The sequence below is a fragment of the Tenrec ecaudatus genome, chromosome X, assembly GCF_050624435.1.
Source record: "Tenrec ecaudatus isolate mTenEca1 chromosome X, mTenEca1.hap1, whole genome shotgun sequence".
In the NCBI taxonomy this organism is placed as follows: Eukaryota; Metazoa; Chordata; class Mammalia; order Afrosoricida; family Tenrecidae; genus Tenrec; species Tenrec ecaudatus.
In genome coordinates, this window is record NC_134548.1 from 30,323,406 (window position 1) to 30,349,043 (window position 25,638).

Here is a 25,638-nt window from a genome sequence, read left to right on the forward strand (position 1 = left end):
GACGATGTATACAAGGATCAAACTGACTATATATGTGAAAAGAGACAATGGGGTAACTCAGTATCAGGAGCAAAAATCAAGCCAGGGGCTGACTGTGTAACAGTCCATAAATTGCTCATATGTAAGCCCAGGCTGAAGCTAAAGAAAATTTAAACAGTTCGATGAGAGCCAAAATACTACCTTGAGTCAATCCCACCTGAATTTTGACAACATAACAAAAACAGATTTGATACATTGAATACTAATGATAGAAGAACTGATTAGCAAAAAAAAAGAAGAAGAACTGATTAGCTGTGGGAGGACATCAAGAACACCATTTACAAAGAAAGCAAAAGGTCATTAAAAATACAAGAAAGAAAAGATGAAAGTGGATGTCAGAAGGAACTCTGAAACTTGCTCTTAATCGTACAGTAGCTAAGGCATATGGTAAAAATGATAATGTCAAAGAGCTGAATAGACTATTTCAAAGGGCAGCTCAGGAAGACAAATGAAAAATTATAATTAAATATGCACAGACCTAGAGTTAGAAACCAAAAGGGAAGAACACGCTCAGAATATGTGAAATTAAAAGAATTCAAGAAGAAATTCAAACTAGAGTTACAGCATTGAAAAATTCTATGAGCAAAATATTGAATTGTACAAGAAATATCAAAAGAAGATGGAACGAATACACAAAATTTCTGTGTCAAAAAGAACTAATCTACATTCCACCATTTCAGGAGGAAGATTCTGGAAAGAACCAATGGCACTGAACAAAGAAGTCCAAGCTGCACTGAAAGCAATAGTCAAAAACAAGGCTCCAGGAATTGATGGCATACCAACTGAAATGTTACAAGCTAAGGAAACACTTGAAGTACTCATTTATCTGTGCCAGGAAACTTAGAAGACAGTTACTGGCCAACCAACTGTAAGAGATCCATATGTGTACCCATTCCAAAGAAAGATGGCCCAACAGAATGCTCAAATCCTATAACACTATGATTAATATCACATGCAAGTAAAATTTTTCCGAACATCATCTAACAACAGTTGCAGCAGTTCATTGACAGGGAGCTTGCCAGATGTTCAGGCCAGATTCAGAAGAGCATGTGGAACAGGGAATATCATTTTTGATGTCAGATGGATCTTGGCTAAATGCAGAGGATATCAGAAAGATGTTTAGTTGTATTTCATTGACTGTGCAAATGCATTTGGCTGTGTGGGCCATAACAAACTATGGCTAGCCTTGAGAAGAATGGGAATTCCAGAACACTTCCTGGTGTTCATGAGAAACTTGCATATGGATCGAGAAGCAGTTGTGTGAACAGAACAAGGGAATACTGTGTGGGTTAAAATCAGGAAAGGTGTTCAACAGGCTTGCATCCTCTCATCACACCTATGCAATCTTCATGCTGAGAAAATCATCAAAGAAGGTGGATCATATGAAGAAAAAAGCAGCAGCAGAAATTGAGGAAGGTTTATTAGCAACCTGAGATAGGCAAATGACACAACCTTGCTTGCTGAAAGTGAGGAGGACATGAAGCTCTTACTGATGAAAATCCAGGATTGCAACTCAATGTGAAGAAGGCCAAAATCCTCACCAATCCTCATAATCCTCTCAATATCATATAAATGGGCAAAAGATGGAAGTTGTCAAGGATTGAGTCTTGCTTGGATGCACAAACAATGCTCATGGAAACAGCTGTGACGCGATCAATGGACACATTGCATTGGGTGAATGTGCTGCTCAAGACCTCTTTAAAGTGTTGCAAAGCAAGGACTGAGGTATGCCAAACCCATGATATTTGCATCTTGGACTGTGATTCACAGGAGTCATTCTACCTGTCCCACAGGGTCGCCATGAATTGAACTTAATTCAATGGCAATAAGTTGGGTTCCTACGTGCATGTGAAAGTTGGCCATTGAATAAAGAAGAACAAAGAAGAATCTATATGTCTGAATTATGATGCTGGTGAGGTATATTGAAAATACCATGGACTTTTCAACTGAAGGAAAACTGGCAGATCCTGGAATTTTATAGGCAGGAAATGGGAAAATGGTGCAAATTGGCTGTGAAGATCTGTTTTCTTCAAAAATAAAAATATATAGGGCAAAGCCAGCAGGATTGCCTTCTTGAACATGTGGGAATGGTGGGCTAGTGGTTGTGGTAGTGAGACCATTCTTTCCTCCCTCATAGATGCACTGTTTGCTAATATTGCTCTTAAGATTGTTTTCCTATCTATGATCTTATTTGATCTCATCTTTCTTTGTTATGTTATCTGTTTTTATTGACTGTATTTTATGAAATACTACAGATCATTTCTCTAGAAATGAATATCAATATATAATGCAGCTTGTAGGAGTAACTAAGCATTCCTGGTGATCCTGGCTTGATAGTTCAATCACGGTACTACTACTCTTGCCACATGTACTTTTCAATATTCCTAAATAGTCATCCTTTTATCCCACCACCTAGTCATTCTCTATTGTTTATTGTGATTTTTCTCTTTATTGATGTACTAGTAAAACTTCAGTCTTGCATTTTCTTGAGGAATGTTGACCTAAAATGTAATACTTACTAAAATAGAGACTGGAAATGAAATTTCCAAAATTTCATCTGTGGGCTGTAGGGAAATGCTGTAGAAGAACACTCTGTATGCACCAATAAAATAATTGTCTGTGGGAGTTAAATTTCCTTCTAACTACAGGAAAAGATTCAAGCACATTCCTGTAAGAATAGTATCCACTTGGAGTTATATGCCAAGCTTTCTGATTGGGAAGAGGATAGTTTGGTGTTGTAACTAGTGAGTTAGGACAGAAAAATGTTCAGAATGGTTGGACTAGAACATCTGACAATACATCTTCTAGTTTTCTATCCCAGATCCATAGCAAAGTGGTAAGCGCCATATCCTGGATACATACTAATCAAATCAGACAGAAATGATGATCATATATTAAGGATGATAGTGCAAACTCCATTTGCTATCCCTAGAAGAATATTTCAGGGCTTGAAAATAAAGTTATTTTGCTTTTGGTCTGAATAGGAACATATTTGAGATCTTTCCAAAACATGTGGGTTCAGATTCATCTTAATTTAGTTTCTTGAAGAAGCTAACACTGGAATGGATTTCTTCTACATATTTCAGAGCATTTTTACAAGGGTTATGTAAGCAATCATGTCCTCTCAGAAACCACCCTTAGCATTAACTATAGTCAACAACGATAGAATGGGTTCTTCATTTATTAGAAGGGTATAGAAATTAATCAGTCATTTTGTTTTCATATTTAGTCATTGTCTGATATCTGGCTTCTGAAAGGCTGTTGGAAGTAATGTTTTCTTTCATTCTCTTACCTTTCAAATGTATATTCAATTTAATTGTCCTTTTATTTACATTAGCCAAGTTTTCAGTATGACCCTGTGTCAACTTTCAAAGGCAATATTACTTATCTATTCTGAATCAATAGAGAATAGAGGGTAAACACATGAAGACTGGTGTCAGAGTGTTTGGATTTAATATCTGGTTTCACCTCTTGTGAGCTGACTAGTGTGTCCCCCCCACACACACACAAACAAATATAACTGAATCTTACTCTATTGTACCTCTGAATGTGACCTAATTTGAAAATAAGGTCTTTGCAGATGCAATTAAGTTAATAATCTTGAAATAAGGTGGTACTGTGGGTGAGGTATTGGGTTGGTAACTTCAAGGTCATCAATGTAAAACCACCAGTCACTCTATTAGAGAAAGATGAGATAGTCTGCTTCTATAAAGATTTTCAGTCTCAGAAACTTGATATAGGGTTACTATGAGTTGGAACCAACTAGATCTTATTGGGTTGTTTTTGGGAGAGGCGGGGAGATCTTAAATCTAATAAGTAATATCATTTAAGGTAACATCACACAGGGTCAAACAGAGAAGTAAAAGATGAAAACATAACAGCAGAATCTGGAGTGATGTATCCACAAGTCAAAGGTTGTTAGCAAACACCAGAGGCTGAGTGAGAAACAGGCATGGAATGGATCCTCCCTGAGAACTTCCAGAAGTAACTAACGCTGCTGTCACCTTGATTTCACACTTAGCGCCTCTGGAATGGTGAGAGAATACATATCTGTGGGATTTTTTTGGAGGGCCCCTTAAGTCACTCACTTTATGGTATTTTGCTAAGGCAGTAATATAAAGGAGCTGGGGAAAGGCGTGCGGTAAGGTTTCATTATGTTTTCATTCCATTTTTTCCCACAGACTTTTTTGAAGTGCCTATCTATTCCACTGGTACACCATTTTGAGCTATGTGACCTTGAGCCAATCCCTTAATCCTTCTTTGCCTTAGTTTCTCTACCTGTTAAATAGGAATGATAATAGGACCTCCTGCATCGGCTGATTGTGATGAGGTGAGATAATAATACAGACATATAGATATAAAATACTGAGAACAGTGACAAACATGCCTTAAGAGCTCAATAGCATCCACAATTACTAATGTTCAGTGACATACTTCTCTCAAAGACCTAATCAAAATTAATATAACCTCTACTTGGGGCTTTCTTATACCATATAATGGCAGTAGCTCTACGAATCTCTCCTTGTATCTTAAAGCTTTGCGTTCCTAGTTGATTGAATAATGATGTGATTGCCAGGAATTTTCTGATCTCTCCTTACTCCCTGTTAGCATAATGTGCTTGGAAGAAATTGTTGTGAAAGCTAGACCATGGATGTTCCAGCCACAGTGTATGACACTCAACTTCCTGGACATGCCATACATTCTCACTCTCTGAAGTTTTGCATATGCTGATCCTCTGTCTCAGACACCCTTTATGCTTGTGACCTAGACATTTAAATGGTGCCTCTTCCCAGAAACCTTCCCTAACAAAGTCCTACACAGCCTCTCTTCAGGCAAACCCAGCAGCCAACTCCAGGATGGAGCTATCATTCTCCCCCTGAGCTGACTAGGAACTTCTGTAATAGCACTTAGTCATTATCTTTATGCCATCTCCTTGTTTTTCTCCTTCATAAACCTATGCATTTCTTCATTGAAAACCAAAGGCCCTTTTCATTTCTGTACTTTTTTTATTACTATTCATCAATTTCAACCTTCTTACATACATGTTATCTATGGTTTGAATATCGGAATGGACTCGTGGCAGTGAGGGTTTTCTCCCCTCCTGATACAGAGAGCTACATCTGGATAATCTTCTTTCAGAGTAAGGAAGCAAGGTGAACTTTTGAGAGGATATGGGGTGGGCTTTGTATATCTATGTATTTGAGAAGACTTTTCGTTTCATTTTCAAGATAGAGAATTTAAAATGACTATTGAATGGCAATTTAATGAAGTGTGGTTTATTTTAGGAGATTAATTAGGCAATAATGACAATGAGTACAACATATTAACTAGTCAAACAATGTGCCTGATTTATTCTTCGTTGTTGCCCTTCCACCCCACTCAGTTTGACAGCTTTGCACCACTTAATTGGAGAGACAATGAAGCCACTAATTCTGTGGGCAAAGGACAGCCATGGCACCAAACCTTCCAATGAACTCTGGTGTAAGACAATAGAGCAGATCGCTCCTCAAGTAGAAAACAATGTATGCTTCTCCATATGAACTGCATGATTAAAGCTTCACAACCTTCTTGTTCAAATGTTAATAAAATGCTTTCAGCATGTTTTCAGAGTCAGGGTCTGCGCTAATAAAAGCTTCACAGTCATATCCGACTGTGTTATTCTCCTAGGGTTGTGGGGACTCTGCTGCTATGTGTCTATCAAAAGGAACAATGCAGAGGGGTCTCCAAACACCTGCTTTCGCCAGTGTTAAGTGGCAGTGTTAAGAATGGCAACGTTTCCCTTTGTGAAATGAAGGACATTTGCACTTAAGTCTTTAAAACAAGAAATATTGTGAGCATTTTCTGTAAAAACTTAAAATTGAATGCATGCTTTCTCTCTATTGTTCTCCATTGGTTTCTGTAGAATGAATCTTGTTGATCTCAGTCTCAAGGTTGCTATGCTTTGTGCTTTTCAACCAAGGTCAAGCATGAGGCAGCTCAGAGGCCTTGAGATTGTCATTCACAAAGAAAATAGAAGCTTTATAGCTGGAACACTAATTCATCACTTATAGAGATATACATGCAGAATATATACATGCATGTTTATAGACACATATGCACACATATGATCATAACATTTTACACATCACCACCTAAAACATTTTACTTTTATTTTTATGCATGTAATTATATGTGTATGAGAATACTTTATTGATGTATCAAACTATATCCTCAATAGGTAGATCAGTTTTGGAAATAAATATAAAGTAGTTTCTATTATAATACCTTACTTAGCAATTGTTATTGTCAAAACTGCCCTTCAAGAAATCTGAAGCATCAACATTTACAGTTTCAATTAATTCTGAACTGTCAAATTATTTCACCAAATTCCAACATCTCCTAAGTAGTTTAACAAAAAGACTGCTATTATAGCAAGTTTATCTTCATATACAAAATATAGCAAAATCAGAATAATCCATATATGAATCATTCTACACAATGTGTTAAATTAGAAAGTATGAGAAGAAACTTATTTCAAAATAATATTTTACTCATTCTGATCTTTCTTCAGTACAGATTTAATTAATACTTGTTATGAGCTAGGTGTTACAAAATTACTACACTAAAAAAGTATATTTATGATGTAAAGAAAACCTTGATACTCACTGCCAACAAGTCAATACTGACTCCTAGAGACCCTATAGAGCTGCCCCTGTGAGTTTCTGAGACTGTAACTGTTGACAGGTGTAGAAACCAGGTTTTTTCATGAGGAGTGGCTGGTGGTTTCAAACTGCTGACCTTGTCATTTGCAGCCCACTTTGTCTCCGCCACACCACCGGGGCTGCCATGGTTAAGATGGTCATGGGAGATAATCCACAGAGTGAAGTAGACTCATAGTTTTAAATTATGGGGTAAACATATATGTAACAAATTGTTTACCGTATCAGAATTTCTCACATGTACAATTCAGCAACATTATTTACGTCTATCGGGTTACAAATCTGCTTCAAAAGACCACTTTAGAGTGTTAAACAGTAAAGAGGTCACTTTGAGGATAAAGGTGCACCTGACCCAAGCCTAGATTTTAATTGCCTCATGTGCATGCAGAAATTGGATAAAGAATGGAGGCACTTTAATTGTGGGGTTGGTGAAGAATATTGAAAAAAACTTGGAAATGGAGGCACAGTCAGAATGCGTCTTCATCTCATGTGCTTGGACATGTGTCCAGAACCGAGAAAAAGTCACTCCATTTGCCAAAGTCGAATTTCAGGGAAAAGAGGACGACCCTCTTGGAGTGGAAAGGACCCCGGAGCTGCGATACTTGAGCTCCTACAGAACAATTGGGAGGTCTGCCCAGACTCAGGCAGTGCTGGCTTCCGTTGTGCCTAGGGCTGCTAGGAATCACCGACAGCCACCGCCACAGCATCATCCCATCGACAACGAGCACGCTCTTCTTTTTCTAGTTTCATTGGTGCTTCTTCAATGTATCATACCATTCCATCTTCCAATCACATCCAGAAGAGTTGTACAATCATTAACACCATGTTAGAACATTTCTTCTTCTTTGTACTCATTGTTATTCGTGTAATTATTTTTTATTGTAGCAAAAATATACACAACAAAACAGTCTCCAATTCAATAGCTTCTACGTGTATAATTCAGGGCCATTGATCATACTCTGTTGTGCCACCGTTATTGTTCGCCTTTTTCACATTTTCCACCGCCACTAACCTAAAATCAATGCCCTCTAAGCAGACCTTTCCTCCTTCACCCGCAGTGGTTCTTTCTCTTTCTTTCTATTTTTTAGCACTTTTCTTGATATAAACATCACGTATCATAGGCTTCCATAGTTGAATCACTCTTTAAAGGAGTTGCATACACACCATCACCATCAGTCCGGTGCTCCCACCTCCTTCCTGCATTCAATGATGAACACTCTTGAAAGAACAATTTTAAAAGCCTGGTTGCTTTTTTTAAATAAAAAACCTTACATATATTGACTTTAAATTGAAATGTATGCATTGTTTTCAAGAATACAGAGAGTATTATCATACTCCTTTGAGGAAGCAGTCTTCTGAGAAGATGTGAGTTGAGTAATATTCCATTTTTCCAGGATATTAAAGAAATAAAATAGTATATATAATTCATTCCTATGTTACAGAAACATTTACTGAAAACTTACTATAAGCCAAGAATTGTACAAGACGCCAAAGGTATAACAAATTGAACTCCATATTTACCCTCATGGAATTTAATGTCTAGTAAGAGAATTCAATAGCTTTTCCTTCTCGGTGGAAAGATGGAGGAAGTTGGCTCCACCCAGAATGGGAGGACACACTGTGTTCCCCAGAAGTAGCCTTCAGGCTGGAAGATGAGAGGACAGGATTCTCCAGCTATCAGAAATGATGGTCCATTACGTAGCAGTAAGTAGCAACTGCTCAGGAGAAGGAAAAGACCTTGGAGGAATTAAAATTATTTTAGTTGCTTCTCAAATTCAGCATTTGAAGAATTGGGAATTCATTTCTGAAAGTTGAACTCGAGCTACCTCGCTGTGGTCCTGTGAATCCTATTAAAGATCAGGGCTTCCCCCGGGGGGAATTACAAGCCAGTATTCTAACATCGGTGTCATAAAATAATTACTGTGCCCACGGGGTTGAGAACGTAAAGCTGAGGGGAGAGAACAGACCTTGAAGGTATCAAAGTGTGATGCGATGGAGGCCTGAACTAAAGTGGTAACAATGTGGGACTGGAGAAATCATGATTAGATGAGAGAAGTGGTTATATTGTGGAACAAAGCCGTCATAGTACTGAAAAGCAAGATTGTACCAAAAAGGATGCGTGCAATGGATCTAGGTCAGGGTTTCACAATGTTAGCACAATGGACATATGGGACATTATCATTCTTCATTGTGGCAGGCTCCCTGTGCTGCCCCTCTACCAAGCATGCTGTCCTTTTCCAGGAACTAATCTCTCCTGACAACATGCCCAAAATTATGTGAGACAAAGTCTCGCCATCCTTGCCTCTAAGGAACATTCTGACTGTACATTTTCCAAGACAGATTTGTTGGTTCTTTTGGCAGTCCATGGTACTTTCGATGATCTTCAGCACCATGATTCAAATGCATTGATTCTTCTTCAATCTTCCTTATTCAATATCCAACTTTCACATCCATGCGAGACCATATGAGACCATTGAAAATTCCATGACTTGGGTCAGGCGCATCTTAGTCCTCAGTGTAACATCTTTGATTTTCAGTACTTTGAAGAGGTCTTGTGAAGCAGATTTATATTGTGAAGCAATGTGCCTTTCATCGATCTCTTGGTTGCTGCTTCTATGAGCATTGATTGTGGATCCAAGAAAGAAGAAATCTTTGACAATGTCAATGTTCTCTTCATTTACTAGGACATTCCCTAACTGGTCCATTTGTGAGGACTCTGGTATTCTTTACCTTGAGTTGTGCTCCATACTGAAGACTGCAATCTTTGATCTTCAACAGTAAGTGCTTCAAGTCCTCCTCACTTTCAAGCAAGGTTGTGTCATCTGCATATCTCAGGATGTTAATAAGCCTTCCTCCAATTCTGCTACCACATTCTTCTTAACATAATCCACCTTCTCTGATGATTTGCTCAGCATAAAGATTGAATAAGTATGGCGAATGGATGCAACCCTGACTCATATCTGTCCTGATTTTAAACCATGCAGTATACCCTTGTTCTGTTTGCACAACTGCCTCATGATCCATGTAAAAATTCTGCATGAGCACCATCAGGTGCTCTGGAATTCTCATTCTCCTCAAGGCTAACCATAGTTTGTTATGATCCACATAGTCAAATGCATTTGCATCGTCAATGAAACATAAGTAAACATCTTTCTGGTATTCTCCACTTTTAGCCAAGAGCCATCTGTCATCAGCAATGATATCCCTTATTCCATGTCCTCTTCTGAATCTGGCTTGAGCACTGGTAGCTCCGTTATTATACAGCTCCGACCATTGTGAGATGCTCTTCAGCAACATTTTACTTGCCTGTGATATTAATTATATAGTTCAATAATTTGAGCATTCTGTTGGGTCACCTTTATTTGGAAGGAGCACAAATATGCATCTCTTACAATAAATTAGCCAAGTAGCTGTCTTCCAAATGTCCTGGCATAGACAAGTGACTGCTTCCAGTGCATCGTCAGTTTGCTGTAACCTTTCAGTTGGTATGCCATCCATTCCTGGAGCCTAGTTTTTGACTAACGCCGTCAGCGCAACATGAATCGCTTCCTTCATTGCCATTGATTCTTACTCTTACATATATTGCCTTTGAAGTGGAATGCTCACTAGTCCTTCTTGGTAAGAGGACTCTATTCTTTTCATCTTCTTTTGATGTTGCCTGTTTTACTCAACATTTTGTGCATAAAATCTTTCAAGATTTCAATTAGAAGCTTGAATTTATTTCTTGAATTCTTTCAGTTTAATATATGCTCCATGGGTGCTTCATTTTAGATTTTCTAACTCTCGGCCTTTGCACAAATCATTATGATATTTTAATTTGTCTTCTCAAGCTGCTCTTTGGCTTTGTTATTTCTTCCATGCTCCTTAGCTACTCGACACTTAAGAGCAAGTTTAAGAGTGTCTTCTGATGTTCACTTTGATCTTTTTTTTTTCTTTTCCAGCTTTTTAATGACCTTTTGTTTTCTTTATGAATGATGGCCTGGATGTCACCCCACAGCTCAACCAGTCTTCTTGTCCTTAGTGTTTAATGCATTGATTCTGTTTTGTGATGTTCTCAAAATTCAGGTGGGATTGACTCAAGGTAGTATTTTATCTCTCATGAACTTGTTCTAATATTCTTTAGCTTCAACCTGAACAATTGATGACCTGTTACACAGTCAACACCTGATCTGGTTTTAACTGATAATATTGAGCCTCGTCTTCATTTCTTTCCACAGATTGGTCCGTTGAATTTCTGTGGATTCCATCTAGAGATTTCTATATGTATGATCAATCACCTTTTGTGTTGTTGAAAAAAGGGTATTTGCTATGAAGCCATTGACCTTGAAAAATTCTTTCAAGTGATCTCCAGCTTCCTTTCACCACCAATCCATATTTTCCAACTGTACCTTCAACTTTTACATTCTATTCTCCAATAATCATCAGTGCATTTTGAGTGTATGTTTGGTCAATTTCAGACTGAAGACATTGGTAGTATTCGTCAACCTCTTCATTACTAGCTTTGGTGCTTGGTGGATAATTTGAATAATACATGTATTAACTGACTTTCCTTGAATTAAAATAGATGTAATACCTGTCACAGGCAGCAATGTACTTAAAGACAGACCTTAAAATATCCTTTTTAGCAATGAGTGCAATGCCATTCCTCTTGATTGTTTCATTCCTAGCATAGTAAACCATATGAGTTTCTGATTCAAAATGGCCAATAGCAGTGCATTTCAGCTCACTAATGCCTAGAATGCCTACTTTTACATGTTCCATTTTACTTTTTTCAACTTTCCATTTTCCTAGATTCAAACTTTATATATTCCAAATTCCAATTACTAATCATGTTTGTAGCCCTTTCCCTCATTTTAAGTCATGCCCTATCAGCAAATGAGGGTCCAAATGACTTTGCTCCCATAGGCTTCTCTCCACTGAAGTCATTATGCTTGTCTCTACTTTGGGAAGGCAACTCTTTCACATTCATACTGAGTGCCTTCTGAGGGACTCATATTCTGGCAACTTCTCTGACAATGCTCTGCTTCTTTTCATGAGGTTTTTAGTATCTGACAATGTTTCAATGCTGTCCGTAAGGTTTTTCCTGGCTAATTGCTCACAAGTGGACAGCCTATTCCTTCTTTGTTGTTGATTCTTAATCTGGAAGCTCTGCTGAAACGTGTTCACTTTGGGTGTCTCTGCTGGTATTTGAAATGCCAGTGACATAGCCCCCAGCATCACGGCAACACACAAGCCACTACATACAGTATGACAGACAAGTGGTAGGGTTACTGATATAGGGAGTGTTTAAATCAAATTATAAGAAACCAAACAGATTAATTTACTTCCTCAAACATCCCACCATTTAATTTTTTAACAGTTTCAAGTAAATCCATGTAAATATCCTTCTTTCCATACTGAATACAATGTAAACATGTCCTTGTGTTTCACAGCTATCTTTATAAACATTCAAAAATAGAAGTGTACACTATAGAAGCACTATTGTTAGACATCGCAGTGTGGGGTGTGCCTTGCCACCTCATCTGGTGGCCCAAGGCAATGATTCATTGCTTGTTTGTCTTTGCTTTTCTGCTATCTTAGCAAGTTTTTTTAAATCATGCCAATCAAATGTCACTTCTTGTTGCTATCATTGTTTTTATATCTAGTCTTCATTGCACTTCACACTCTAAAGTGGGGCTTTTATCAACTCTAGACTGAGAAACACTAAATCAGGTTATTATAAGAGAGATAAGTTAAAAAAGACATTTTAAGGAAGAGGTTTAGAATATCTTCCACAAAGTTAAAGACATAGGATATATGATATTTAGTTAAAAAGCAAGACGCCTAACACTGTTACAAGAATCTAGTATAAGACATAAAATCAGAAAAGATACAGCACACACACATAGAAAACTGACCTATAAAAATAGATGAAATAGGCCAAGCCGCAAGTCACCACTGCCACGGGGAACCTGCTGCCCTAGGCTGGCACCATGCACCAAGAGGAGTAGACCTCTTCCTGGCTTGCAATGGAAGTCTCTGGAATGAAGACTTTCAGCTCCGAGGAAGAAGCAGCGAACTACTGGAAAGACCTGCCTATGACCTACAAGAAGAGGGCAGAGAAGACCCAAGAAGAGCTTCTAGAATTCCAGGAGGGAAGCCGAGAATATGAAGCCAAATTAGAGACGCAGCTGCAGCAGATAAGAACCAGGAACAGGGCCCTCCTGTCCGAAAACAACCGTCTCCGCATGGAGCTAGAAACCATCAAGGAGAACTTTGAAATGCAGCATTCTGAAGGCTACCGGCAGATCTCGGCCTTGGAGGATGACCTTGCACAGACAAAGGCCATTAAAGGCCAACTGCAGAAGTGCATCAGAGAGCTGGAACAGGCCAACGCGACTTGGACCCAGCAAAGCGAGCCACATCGTGTCGCTGGAGGACTTTGAGCAGCACCCTGGATGCCCTGTCCAGTGCACTCGGAGCTGAGAGGACGGACACCGCGGTCCAGGCCACCAGCTCCCCTGCCCTCCACACCTGCTGTTCATCACGGACCCAGTACCAGCCTGAACACACCAGGGACCTTCAGATGGGGTCTGGATGACTCAGCTGGCGGGACACCCCTCACCCCTGCAGTCCGAATATCGGCCCTCAACATTGTGGGAGACCTCCTGCTGAAAGTTGGGGCACTGGAATCCAAACTTGCATCCTGCCGGAACTTCATCTATGATCAGTTCCCACACCGAGCCGGTGGCCCAGCCTCAGCACTGGGGAGCAAGAACAGAGATGGCAGCGACAAGCAGGCCAGCAGCACCAGTGTGCCTTTGGGGGACAAAGGGTTGGGGGACCGCCTGGAATTTGGGAAGTCGCCTTCAGAAGCTCCCTCACCATCACTGCCATCAGCCAAGGTTGTAGTCAGGATGCTGCTCTAGGAGAACCACGGGCCAGCGCTCGGGGGGTGGGGGGGATGGGGGTTGCTCCTCTTCCACTTTTCTAAGCTCATTTTTTTAATGCTAACTGTATTTTAATGTAAGCGTGAGAACAAAAAAGGCCGCAGTCACAGTTGCTTTGTGTTTCGGATGCTGTCACCAGTGCTCCCCGTGAAAGGTGGTCTGCTGACCCCAACCTTGTTGAGAGTTGTCATGCAGTTGGGACAGGATGGGGGTCCTCTGGGAAAAGGTCGGAAACGTGGGTGATGAGACCAGGGTTTACACTAACCCACAATTCTAAGTGGTCCTGAGAGAAGGCTCCTTAAATGTAGCTGTCTCTCACCCCTGACCCGCACCCAACTGGGATTTTCCAGGACAAACTTGCCCTTGCTTTATGAAACCACTGTAAGGACTGAAGGACTTCAGTCAGGTCTCAGATTGAAGAATGGACAAGACACGCCCTTCTTAGCCAGTGGTCCTTCCCCTGGGAGGCCCTGCCACCCGCTTCTCATTGTCGAGTGGAGAGTGAGTGGTAAGAGTCAACGTCTTGGTGACTCAGGGTCAGAGAGTCTCTGTGTCTTCTTGAGGTGAGTTCCAGCCTGGGGTTCTCCTGAGTTGCCCCCATTCTAGACCCCGAGGACCCACGGGGCAGAGTGTCTGTTGACTCCGCCGTCCGAGGACAGGACTTCATTCAAAGCCAGGATCAGTTATTGGGAGAGAGATAGAGATCAGGATTGTTGTGGAAGCTGCCTCTTCAAAGAGGAAACACACAGGCCTCCCAGCACTTGAAGTGTGGCCACTCTCAGCACGCACTGGACTTGACTTCTCTCTCTCCCCCCTCCCCCCCCCAGATTCAAGTCAGAAAAACCCTACTCGGATCAGGAGCATGCTCCTCATTTAATGACTTCCCTTTGGCTCTTAAGTTATTTTCCAAAAGACCAACCAAAGTGTCTCAGTTGTAAATAGAACCTGCTAAGCACTACTGAAAGCCAACAAAGTTATACCTTCTCAGTGCCAGGGTTGTTACCCTAAGAAACGTCCACAACCTGCATCCATCAAAGATAGGCTTTTATATTTTAAAAGAACAATAAAATCAAGAGAAATGACTATCTGTATAGAGAAACTGGGACTGTGGGAAAGGAGAGAAAGAGAGAAGGAACCGAAGGGGGGAGGTCCCAATGTGTAAATGAAACGGGGAAGAAACTACCAAAATTGATTGTGATGAGGACTCCACAGCCTTTCTTGATGTGCTTGAACCATTGAATTGTATGATGTTAACTATAGATATTTTAAAAGATGTAAATAGAAAAAATACTTCTTCACTGAAAGACATGGGAGACTAACTAAATAAATGGATTTAGGTAACATGTACTTGAAGGTAAGAATCAATGCTCTATAGAAATGCACCTAAATCATTGTCTCAACCAAATCTTTAAGGATGTTATTGGAAATGTCATTATTAAGAGAAGATGTATAAGAATAATATAATAAATAACATGTTTAATGACAGAACCTTGTCTTACAGATATAAAACCTACTACAAGAATTAAAATAATATGATACTGCCATAGAAATAAACACAGAGTCCCTAGAAAAGAGCAGGCTGTAGATCTACCCTATATAAGATTTTTTTTCTTTTATGTAATGAGGTTGGTATTTCAAAGCAATGGGAAACAAACTCTTTCTAAGCGTTATAAATGTCTATCTTTTGTGAAATAAGATGCTTATTTGTGAATAAGATGCTTTCTTTTACACCATACATAGAAAAAAATCCCAAAAGGGCAAAATATCTTAAATTAAAGATACTCAAAGGAAATATAGCAGAACAGGTGTTTATTCTTTATACGGGAGGCCCTTTTAAGCCAAGATAGTCAACACTGGAACTACCCAAAAAAGTTCATGGAATTTTCTCCATAAAAAAAATTAAGTTTAAGACCCCAGACGCTATCTCTTTGGATAGTCAGGAGCCATCAGCTTTCTTTCCCACATTTGCTTATTCACCAGCTTTGTCTTCAGCAGTTGTGTCAGGAAGGTGAGCATCATAGAATGCCAATTTAATAGAAGAAAGTATTCTTGCATTGAGGGAGTACTTGAGTGGAGGTCCAATGTCCTTCTGCTACCTTAACACTAAACCTATAAATATATGCACATAGATCTATTTCCCCATCCTAATACATAAATATATTTGCATATGTACATGTGTTTATCTAGACCTCTACAAACGCCCTTTGCCTCCCAGCTCTTTCCTCTATTTCCTTTGACTTTCTTCCTGTTCCACTATCATCCTCAGTCCCCACCAGGGTTTCAGCAATTCCTCTTGGTTACATTATCCTTGATCATGTGCTAACAGGCTGGTAAACAAGCAGCCATCTAGCTCAGAAGCAACAAAGCCCACATGGAAGAAACACACGAACCTGTGTGATCATGAGGGACCAAAGGAATCCGTTATCAGGCATCAAAGAACAAAAAATCATATTATTGTGTGCTCACCTCCATGATACAATCGCTGAAGACAAATGGGTGCATAAGCAAATGTGGCGAAAAAAACTGATGGTGCCCAGTTATCAAAAGATATAGTGTCTGGGGTCTTAAAAGCTTGAAGGTAAACAAGCAGCCTTCTAGCTCAGAAACAACAAAGCCCACATGGAAGAAGCACACTATCCTGTGCGATCATGAGGTGTTGAAGGGACAGGTATCAGGCATCATCAGAATAAAACATCTTACCATAGTGAATGATGGGAGGAGTGCAGAGAGGAGACCCAAAGCCTATTTGTAGGCCACTGGGCACCCCTTACAGAAGCATCTCAGGGAGGAGGTGAGCGAGTCAGGGTGTGATGTAGCAACGATGAAAAATACAACTTTCCTCTCGTTCCTAACTTCTTCTTCCTCCCTCCCCCTCCCCCCACACACACTACCATGATCCCAATTCTATCTTGAAAGTCTGGCTAGACCAGAAGATGTACACTGGTACAGATAGGAACTGGAAACACAGGGAATCCAGGGCGGATGATCCCTTCAGGACCAGTGGTGTGAGTGGCGATACTGGGACAGTAGAGGGAGGATGGGTTGGAAAGGTGGAACCGATTACAAGGATCTGCATGTGACCTCCTCCCTGGGGGATGGACAATAGAAAAGTGAGTGAAGGGAGATGTCAGACAGGGAAAGATATGACAAAATAATAATTTATAAATTATCAAGGGCTCATGAGGGAGGGGGGTGCGGGGAGGGAGGGGGAAAAAAAGAGGACCTGATGCAAAGGGCTTAAGTGGAGAGCAAATGTTTTGAGAATGATGAGGGCAATGAATGTACAAATGTGCTTTACACATTGATGTATGTATGGACTGTGGTAAGAGTTGCATGAGCCACTAATTTAAAAAATTAACTTTTGGATACCATCTCAAAAGAACATAAATAGAATTTTCAGACAATGCATAGCTAAAAGCAAATATTTGTAGAACATAAAACAAGCAACAAATTGTTACCCCGATATATATATTTTTTAATCATTTTGGGGAGGTCGTACAACTCTTCTCACATTCCATACATGAAGCGAATCAGGCATGTTTGTACACATGTTGCCTTCATTTTTTCTAGACATTTACTTTCTATTGAGCCCTTGGTATCAGCTCTTGTTCCCCTCTTCCTCCCCCAAACCTCATAACCCCCTGATAGATTGTACATTGTTATTATTTTCATCTCTCACACCAACCACTGTCTCCCTCCTGGCATGTTTTCTGTTGTTCTTCCCCCGATAGAGGGGTGTATGGTTATGTGTTGATCATTGAGATCTGTTCCCCCTTTCTCCTTTCCTCTGCCCCTCTTCTCCCTACCTTTCTGGTATCACTATTCCCACTCCTGTTCCTGGGTTCTGTGTGTCGTGAGCTCCTATCCCTTTCTATACTTGTGTATATGTTCAGGTCTAGTCTCAATTGAGAACCAGCACTGGGTGCAACCTTTAAAAATCTGTTTAAAAAATAAAGAGCATTAACCAACCAATAAGCAACAGAGATGATAGAACAGGTAACAAAAGATATTCTGTTGTCCAATGAGTACATGAAAAAATGCATACCCTCACTAGTAACCATGAATATAAAAGGTTGACGATCAATATAGAATCACTTATTCCAAAATATTATAAATTCTGACTTACAACATGTTAGCCACTGTACACAGAGAAAAAGGGACTCTCGCAGGTTTTTCAAGAGCACTGTAATAGCTGTCAAAAATTTAAATAAGCTGTGCCTAGAAAGTTCAACAATTACTAATATACCCTATAAAGCAATCATGTCCCCCAAAATATGGATGTTTATGAATTGTTTTCAAAATAAAACCTTGCAACCTCCCCATATAGGCACATTAGTAGGGTAACATTGAGATAAATTATGAGACTTTCACAAGATAGAATACTGGAACACCGTGCAATTATTTAAAAGACTAAAATCAAAACATACATACTAGGATGGAATTAGCTCCAAGATACACAATTTACCCCAAAATATATTTTATGCCCAGTTTCTTACCCTCCTTACCTTTCTCTGTGCTACTTCTTTCTCTGCCTTATCAGTTTCCTTTGGAACCCTTCCTTAATACATCAAGCACACTAAATTCTCAGCTCAAGGTCTGTTTCTGAGCCAATCAACTATGAGAGACTCCTACAGGGACATGAAGAATGGAAACGAAACCTGCACCATTGCTACCCTTAGCAAACACCGAACACAGCCAGCAGAAGATGTGCCCTGGCCATGAGTCACTCCCCAGGGTACATGGGAAACGATGAAAAATATCGGAGAGGTTACACAGAAAATTGTTGAAAAGTGGTTCTCTCATTAATATTTTAAGATCAGGGGTAGAAGAAAGGTAAAGCAAACGGTTTACTCTTTACTCTGTAGACTTCACTACCGTCTGTTTCTTGCTGGGGTTTTTTTGTATTTGTTTTGATTTTTTAACCATGAGTGCTCTTCTTTTTTTTTTTTTTTAACAATGAGTTAAAGGATTTTAAAATCTCAATCCCTCAAAAGGGATTGGAAAAAGTTCATGGAAAAAAAATGGAGTGAAAAGAGCATGAGATTTTCCCACAAATTTTCTGAAGTCCTTTTTTGTGAAAATAAATATAAGTTGAGCCAAAAAAGTAACACTTTATTACATGGACTTTGCCAGTGCTACTTCATCCATACAACAGTCTTCAAACTCAATGTGAGTTCTAATAGGAATCAACAAAGCTTCCCAGACTATACAAATGCATTGGCACCAAGAACTATGTTGTTGTTGAGAAGGGCCCGCAAGCCCGTTTGAACTTAGAATGACCCTCTAGGCCAGTGTTTCTCAACCTAACTTCCTAATGCTGCGACCCTTTAAAACAGTGCCTCGTGTTTTAGTGACCCCCCCCCCCCAATCATCAAATTATTTCTGTTGCTACTTCATCACTGTAATTTTGCTACTCTTATGGATTGTGAAAGGGGCGCTCGACCCCAAAGGAGTCATACCCCACAGGTTGAGAATGCTGCTCTAGACACAACAGAATGAAACATGCCCGGTTCGGCTCCATCCTCACAATTTTTCATATATTTGAACCTATTGTTACAGCCACTGTGTCAATACATCTCATTGAGAGTCTTCTTCCCTCTTTTTCACTGACTTTCCACTTTACCAGCATGATATTCTGTTCCAGGGACTAGTTTAACCAAGGATTATAAGAGTATCACATTTCAGATCCTCCACTTTCATATGACTTCAGACCCTCCATTTTCATACGAACTCTTACCAAAAGCCCATCATATTGACCCCACTTTTCTGCCTGTCTTTTCATACTTAACCTTTGGTCACTTTGTTTCCTTTTCATCCTAAATAATACTATAATTCATTTCCCTGGAGCATTCAACCAGTGGGATACCAAGCAAAGAATCATTAGAAATATTATTATTGCTCTTGAGAAAATAAATGACTCATTGAAATGTATTTTTTATAATATGTAACTGTAATATATCATGTAGAATATACTTTTTATGCAAATGACCCACGTGTTACACTTTTTTGTCATGCTCTCCTAAAGGGATTTTCATTCAAAAACACACTTTGCTAATTTTTTCCCACTGCAACAAATAGAGAAATATCAGTAGAATGTGCTCATAAAAATACCCTGGGAGGAAGGCACAGGGGCTCAGACTATGTACAGCTTGTATTATATGAGCCAAAATATGGCATTTCAGAAGGAGTTATTAGAATCAAGTGTTGGGAACAGATAAGAGCTGGAAACACCCCTCAGGACCAATATTGAGATCAGCGATACCTAAAAGGTAAGGGGAAGTGGCGAGAAAGGGGAAACCAATTACACTGATCTGCATATAGCCCTCTCTCAGGGGGATGTGCAACAGAAAACTGGGTGAAGGGAGACATTGGTCAGTGTAAGACATGAAAATAAATTAATATATCAAGGGTTCATGAGGGAGGGAGAGGAAAAAATTAACTGATATCAAGGACTAAAGTAGAAAGGAAATGTTTTGAAAATGATTTCAACAAATGTACAAATGTGCTTGACACGACGGATGGATGTATGGATTGTGATACGTGCTGTATGAACCCCCAATAAAATGATTTTTTAAAAATCAAGTGTTATACCTTTAAGAAAACTCTTTTATCCCCATTGACTTATTTCTATGAAGGCTTATTAGTACTTGGAAATAAACACGTGATTAGATTTGATATTGGACTGTTTCATTGTGGTATTAATTCACATTTACCTAGATATAAAAATAAATTAGGGGGGGGGAAATTCCTACCCATCTCATTTAGAGATGCATTTTCAGTAAACTTGGCTTGTCTATTTAATAAGTGTTCATCAAATTGTATATTTGTAACCATTTGCTCTAATAATTATAAGGTGTCCAAATACAGAAGGCAACTGTTATACCTAAATCTTTTGCTTTAGTAAATCTTTTTATTGGAGGCTCTTGCAGCTCTTGTAACATCCATACATCAATTGTATCAAGCACATTTATACATTTGTTGCCATCATCATTGTGAAAACACTTTCTTTCTACTTGAGCCCTTGGTATCAGCTCCTCTTTGTTTCTACCTCCCTCCCCTGCTCTCCCACTCACAGGAATCCTTGATAAATTATATATATTGTTATTTTCATATCTTACACTGTCCACTGTCTCCCTTCACCCACGTTCCTGTTATTCCTCCCCTGGAGGAGGGAGGCTGGTTATATGTCGATTATTGCAAACAGGTTTCCCCTTTCTCCCCCTTTCTACCCCCACCTCCCTCCTATCCTCATGGTACTGCTACTCCCATTACTGTTTTTGAAGGGTTTATCTGCCCTGTAGCAGTGTACATACTCTGGAGTAGCCAGATTTTTAGGGTAGAACTGAGGTCATATTAGTGCAGGGAAGGAAGCAGGAAATATCTAGAGGTATGTTGCGTGTTTCTTTGGTGCTGTGCTGCACCTTTGCTGACTCGCCCTTCCTTGTGACCCTTCTGTGAGGAAATGTCCAATTGTTCACAGATGGGCTTTGAGTCATCACTCTGGTCCCTCATTTGCATCGATATGGTTGATTGTTTGTGGTCTTCTCATGCCTGATATAAATCTTAATGATTATATCAAAACCAAACTCACTGCCATCAAGTCCATTCTGACTTGTGACAAACCTATAGGACAGCAAACTCACAGAACTGCCCATGTCAGTTTCCAAGACTAACTCTATACAGGAGTAGAAAGGGCTGCATTGCTTCCATGAAGTGGTTGGTGGCTACAAACCTCTGACCTTGCAGTTAGTAATCCAATGGATAACCACTTTGCTACTAGAGCTCCTGGTTTAATGATTATGGAAACTGTTCAAATAATCACATACAAACACACACATAGTAACGGTAAAATATAGGATACAAGTGTGTGAGGGAAATAGGAAAAAAATTCAGCCTCGAGGTGAAAATGAAACACCATAAAGCTTCCTACTATTAATACAAGTGAAAGCTAGTGCATTTATTTTGAAAATGATAGTGGCTGGTATTAAATAACTGTGATGCTCAGCTTCTAATGAATATATTTATTTCTTAGAATGATCTAATTGTTTTATCTTTAAATGTGGAGTTAATGGTTACTTCCCAATTTTTATCAAAACTAATATGATTCCATATTTAAAATAGTGTTCCAGAAAGAAAGCTGTTAGAATTCTCACTTCTCCAGAAGTCAGAATGGACCATGTTTCTTTTTGAAAAAGACAAAAGGGTTAGGGGACTTAGTCATTAGTCAGTGCTCAGAAGGGAACAGTCTCTTCTAGGACATAGTTTTTTGAGCTAACAGGTTTGGCTACCAGGGTGACCCTGCGAAGCGGTGTTTGATGTGGTAGATTGTAACAGTAAAGAGCCAGGACAATCTCTGAGCAGATTAGGATGAAATGTCTTCAGAGAACATTCTGCTCTTGAGACAAGAAAGGGAAGGGAGTCAGCTGGCTCAGACAAATTATCTTTAGAAGCTCTTTCTTGCAACTTCGCTGACCTTCCACTGTGTGCTTTGAATCGACTCTTCTTTTTGTTAACTTTGGAGAAGACCCTTACTGCTGTTTGGCAAAATTCTGGAATTATAGTGATTTTTAATGCATCTCTGTCTGTTGAAATAATATATTAATAAATCTAAGTATACATTCCCATAAGAATCTAAAAATGTCACACTGGTTCACTTTGTATCTGGACAGCCAACTGAACTCACTACAACTGAATTGATTCCCACCCATTCACTGCCCTCTTGGCGATTCTGACCCATAGCAACCATATAGAAGAGGGTAAAACTGCCCCCTGTGGGTTTCCTAGACTGTATCTCTTACAGAAGTGGAAAGTCTTGCCTTTCTTTCCCAGAGCTGACTGGTGGTTTTGAACACCTGGGCTTGTAGTTAGCAGTCCAACTTGCGGGAATTTATTTCTGTTAACTATTTCCAAAAGTGCTCAAGATCGATTAAAAAAACCTAGGACCAAACGAAACAAAACCTAGGATCACACAATATCTTGGCTCTCCTTCATAATCACGAACATTTATTAAACACTTAATACATACCAGGCACTATTTTAAGCACTTTACATAAATTATCATTTCAATCCTCTATGCACCCCTCATGGTGTAGTGATCTCCATGGTCGGCAGTTTGAAACTACCGGCCACTCAGAGGGAGAACGACTGGGATTTCTACTTCCATTAACAGTTACCGTCTCAGAAATTCACCAGAGGTTGCTATAAGTCAACATAACTCGAAGGCCGTGAGTGAGAAGGAGCCTTGGTGACATAGTGTTTTACACATTGGGAGAAAGATGTGGTTTTCTACTCCTGTAAAGAGTTGCAGTCTCAGAAACCCACAGAGGCAGTTCTACCCTGTCCTTTGAGATTGCTGTGAGTTGGAAACTAGTTTAATTTCGTTTTGGTTTTTTTGGCAACCCTTTGCTGTCAGTCCTGGTGGATAGTGGCATACTGGATTACAGGTTACGCTATTAACCCTAAGGTGAACAATTCAAAACCATCAGCCACTTCTAGGGAGAAAGAAGAGACTTTCTACTGGAAAAATTAACAATCTTGGAAACCCAAAGGGGAAGTTCTGCTCTATCTTATAAGGTTGCTATGAATCAAAAGCTACTTGATGGCAGTGAGTGAGAACAACCCTATGCAATGTTGTTATTGTTATTTAATGCCAAGTCTGTTATGACTCAGCTTCCAACAGAATGAAACACTGCTGGGTACTGTACCATCTCAAAATTGTTAATACATTTAAGTCTATTGTTTATGTCCATCTATCTTGTCCAGGCTTTGTTCCTTTTTTGCTGTCCTTTTACTTTATGCAGCATAATGTCCTTTTCCAGGGACTAGTCTCTTCTCCTGAGATCATGCCCCAAATCCGTAAGACAACGCCTTGCCATCCTTGCTTCTAAGGAGCAGTCTGGCTGTATTTCTTCCAAGATAGATTGGTTGACTCTTTTTTACAATCTAAGGCATTTTCAATATTCTTCACCAGTCCTTCTTTGGTCTTCCTTATGCACTAATATTCACATGTATATGAGGCTATTGCTCCTCAACACTTTAAAGAGATTTTGTGCATCGGATTTACCTAATTTGGTGTGTCATTTGTTCTCTCCACTGCTGCTCCCATAACTATTGATTGTGGATCCAAGCAAGATAAATTCCTTTACAACATTCAGCCTTTAGGATGGCTGAAAGCAGAAATAGGGTCTAATTTTGCCTTATTTCCTCCATTCAGCAGTCGATAGTCTCTTCAGTCTTCCTCAAGGTTTTCCCTTAGACTCTGAACAGAGTTTGGGATTCCTCTTTCTCTTTTTATTCAATTTAATTTATGTTTTCACTTTATGTGATTAATTTATTAAATTTTAGATATTCTAATGAGCATTTCATTATTTACTTTTTTATAAAATTCATTTTTAAATTCTTTAAAAAATGCTTCATGAGCACCAAGCTATTTGTTTTGTTTTTGTTTTTTTCAAGTCATTGTATTGGGGGCTCGTACAACTCTTTATCACAATCCATATATCCATCCATTGTATATCAAGTACATTTGTACATTTGTTGCCCTCATCATTCTCATAGCATTTGGTTTCTACTTGAGCCCTTGATATCAGCTCCTCATTTTTCCTCTCCCTCCCTGCTCCCCACTCCCCCTAATGAACCCTTGATAATTTATAAATTTTATAATTTTGTCATGTCTTACACAATCCGATGTCTCCCTTCACCCATGTTTCTGTTGTCCGTCCCCCAGGGAGGAATTTATATGTAGATCCTTGTAACTGGTTCCCCCTTTCGATCCCAACTTCCCTCCACCCTCCGGTATCGCCACTCTCACCACTGGTCCTGAAGGGATCATCTGTCCTGGATTCCCTGTGTTTCCAGTTCCTGTCTGTACCAGTGTACATCCTCTGGTCTAGTCAGATTTTTAAGTTAGAATTTGGATCATGATAGTTTGGCGGGGGGGGGGGGGAGATTTAAGAACTAGAGGAAAGTTATATGTTTCATCGTTGCAACACTGCACCCTGACTGGCTCGTCCCCTCCCTGCAACCCTTCTGTAAGGAAATGTTCAGTAGCCTACACATGGGCTGCACTCCCCTTATTTATAATGATATGACTTTTTGTCCTTTGATGCCTGATACCTGATACCTTCCACATCCCGTGGTCACACAGGCTGGTGTGCTTCGTCCATGTGGGCTTTGTTGTTTTTGAGCTAGATGGCCACTTGCTTACCTTCAAGCCTTTAAGACCCCAGACGCTATATATTTTGATAGCTGGGCACCATAAGCTTTCTTCACCACATTTGCTTATGCACACATGTCTTCAGAGATCATGTAGGAAAGATGTGCACCATGGAATGCCAATCTATTAGAACTAAGTGTTCTTACATTAAGGAAGTCCTTAAGAGGAATCCCAATGTCCATCTGCTACCTTAATACTAAACCTATAAATATATACATGTATATCTATTTCCCCATCATCATATATAAATATACTTACATATGTACATACCTGTATTTACACCTCTATAAATGCCTTTTGCCTCCTAGTTCTTTCAGCTTTTTCTTTTTACTTTCTTCTTGTCCCAATATCATGCTCAGGCTTCATTTGGGTTTCAGTAATTTCTCTCGGTTACATTGCCCTTGCTGAATCCCTACCAGGCCTTTAACACCCTCCTTGCCACTAATTTTGTATCAATCGTTGTTCCTTTGTCCCTGGGTTAATCTACACCACCTCCTTTCCCCCACCTCCTCATCTCCTATGTCACCCTAGAACCATCAGTCCCATTGTTTTCTCCTCCAGGCTGTTCATCCAGCCTATCTTATCTAGATAGACCTGCAGAGATAATAATATGCAACAAAAAAAGACATAGCAAAACAAAGAAAACAAATTGACGACAACAACAGCAAAAAATGACATAAATAAATACTTTTTTTAAAAGCCTGTCTATAGTTTAAGGTCTGTTTGTTGATCTCTAGGAGTGTCCTCCAGTTGAGTT

General features: G+C 39.6%; 1 pseudogene; it reads left to right on the forward strand.

Annotated features, from left to right (window-relative positions):
- Nucleotides 1-12,745: 12,745 nt before the first annotated feature.
- Nucleotides 12,746-13,645, forward strand: LOC142434842 (nuclear distribution protein nudE homolog 1 pseudogene; annotated as a pseudogene).
- Nucleotides 13,646-25,638: the final 11,993 nt, after the last annotated feature.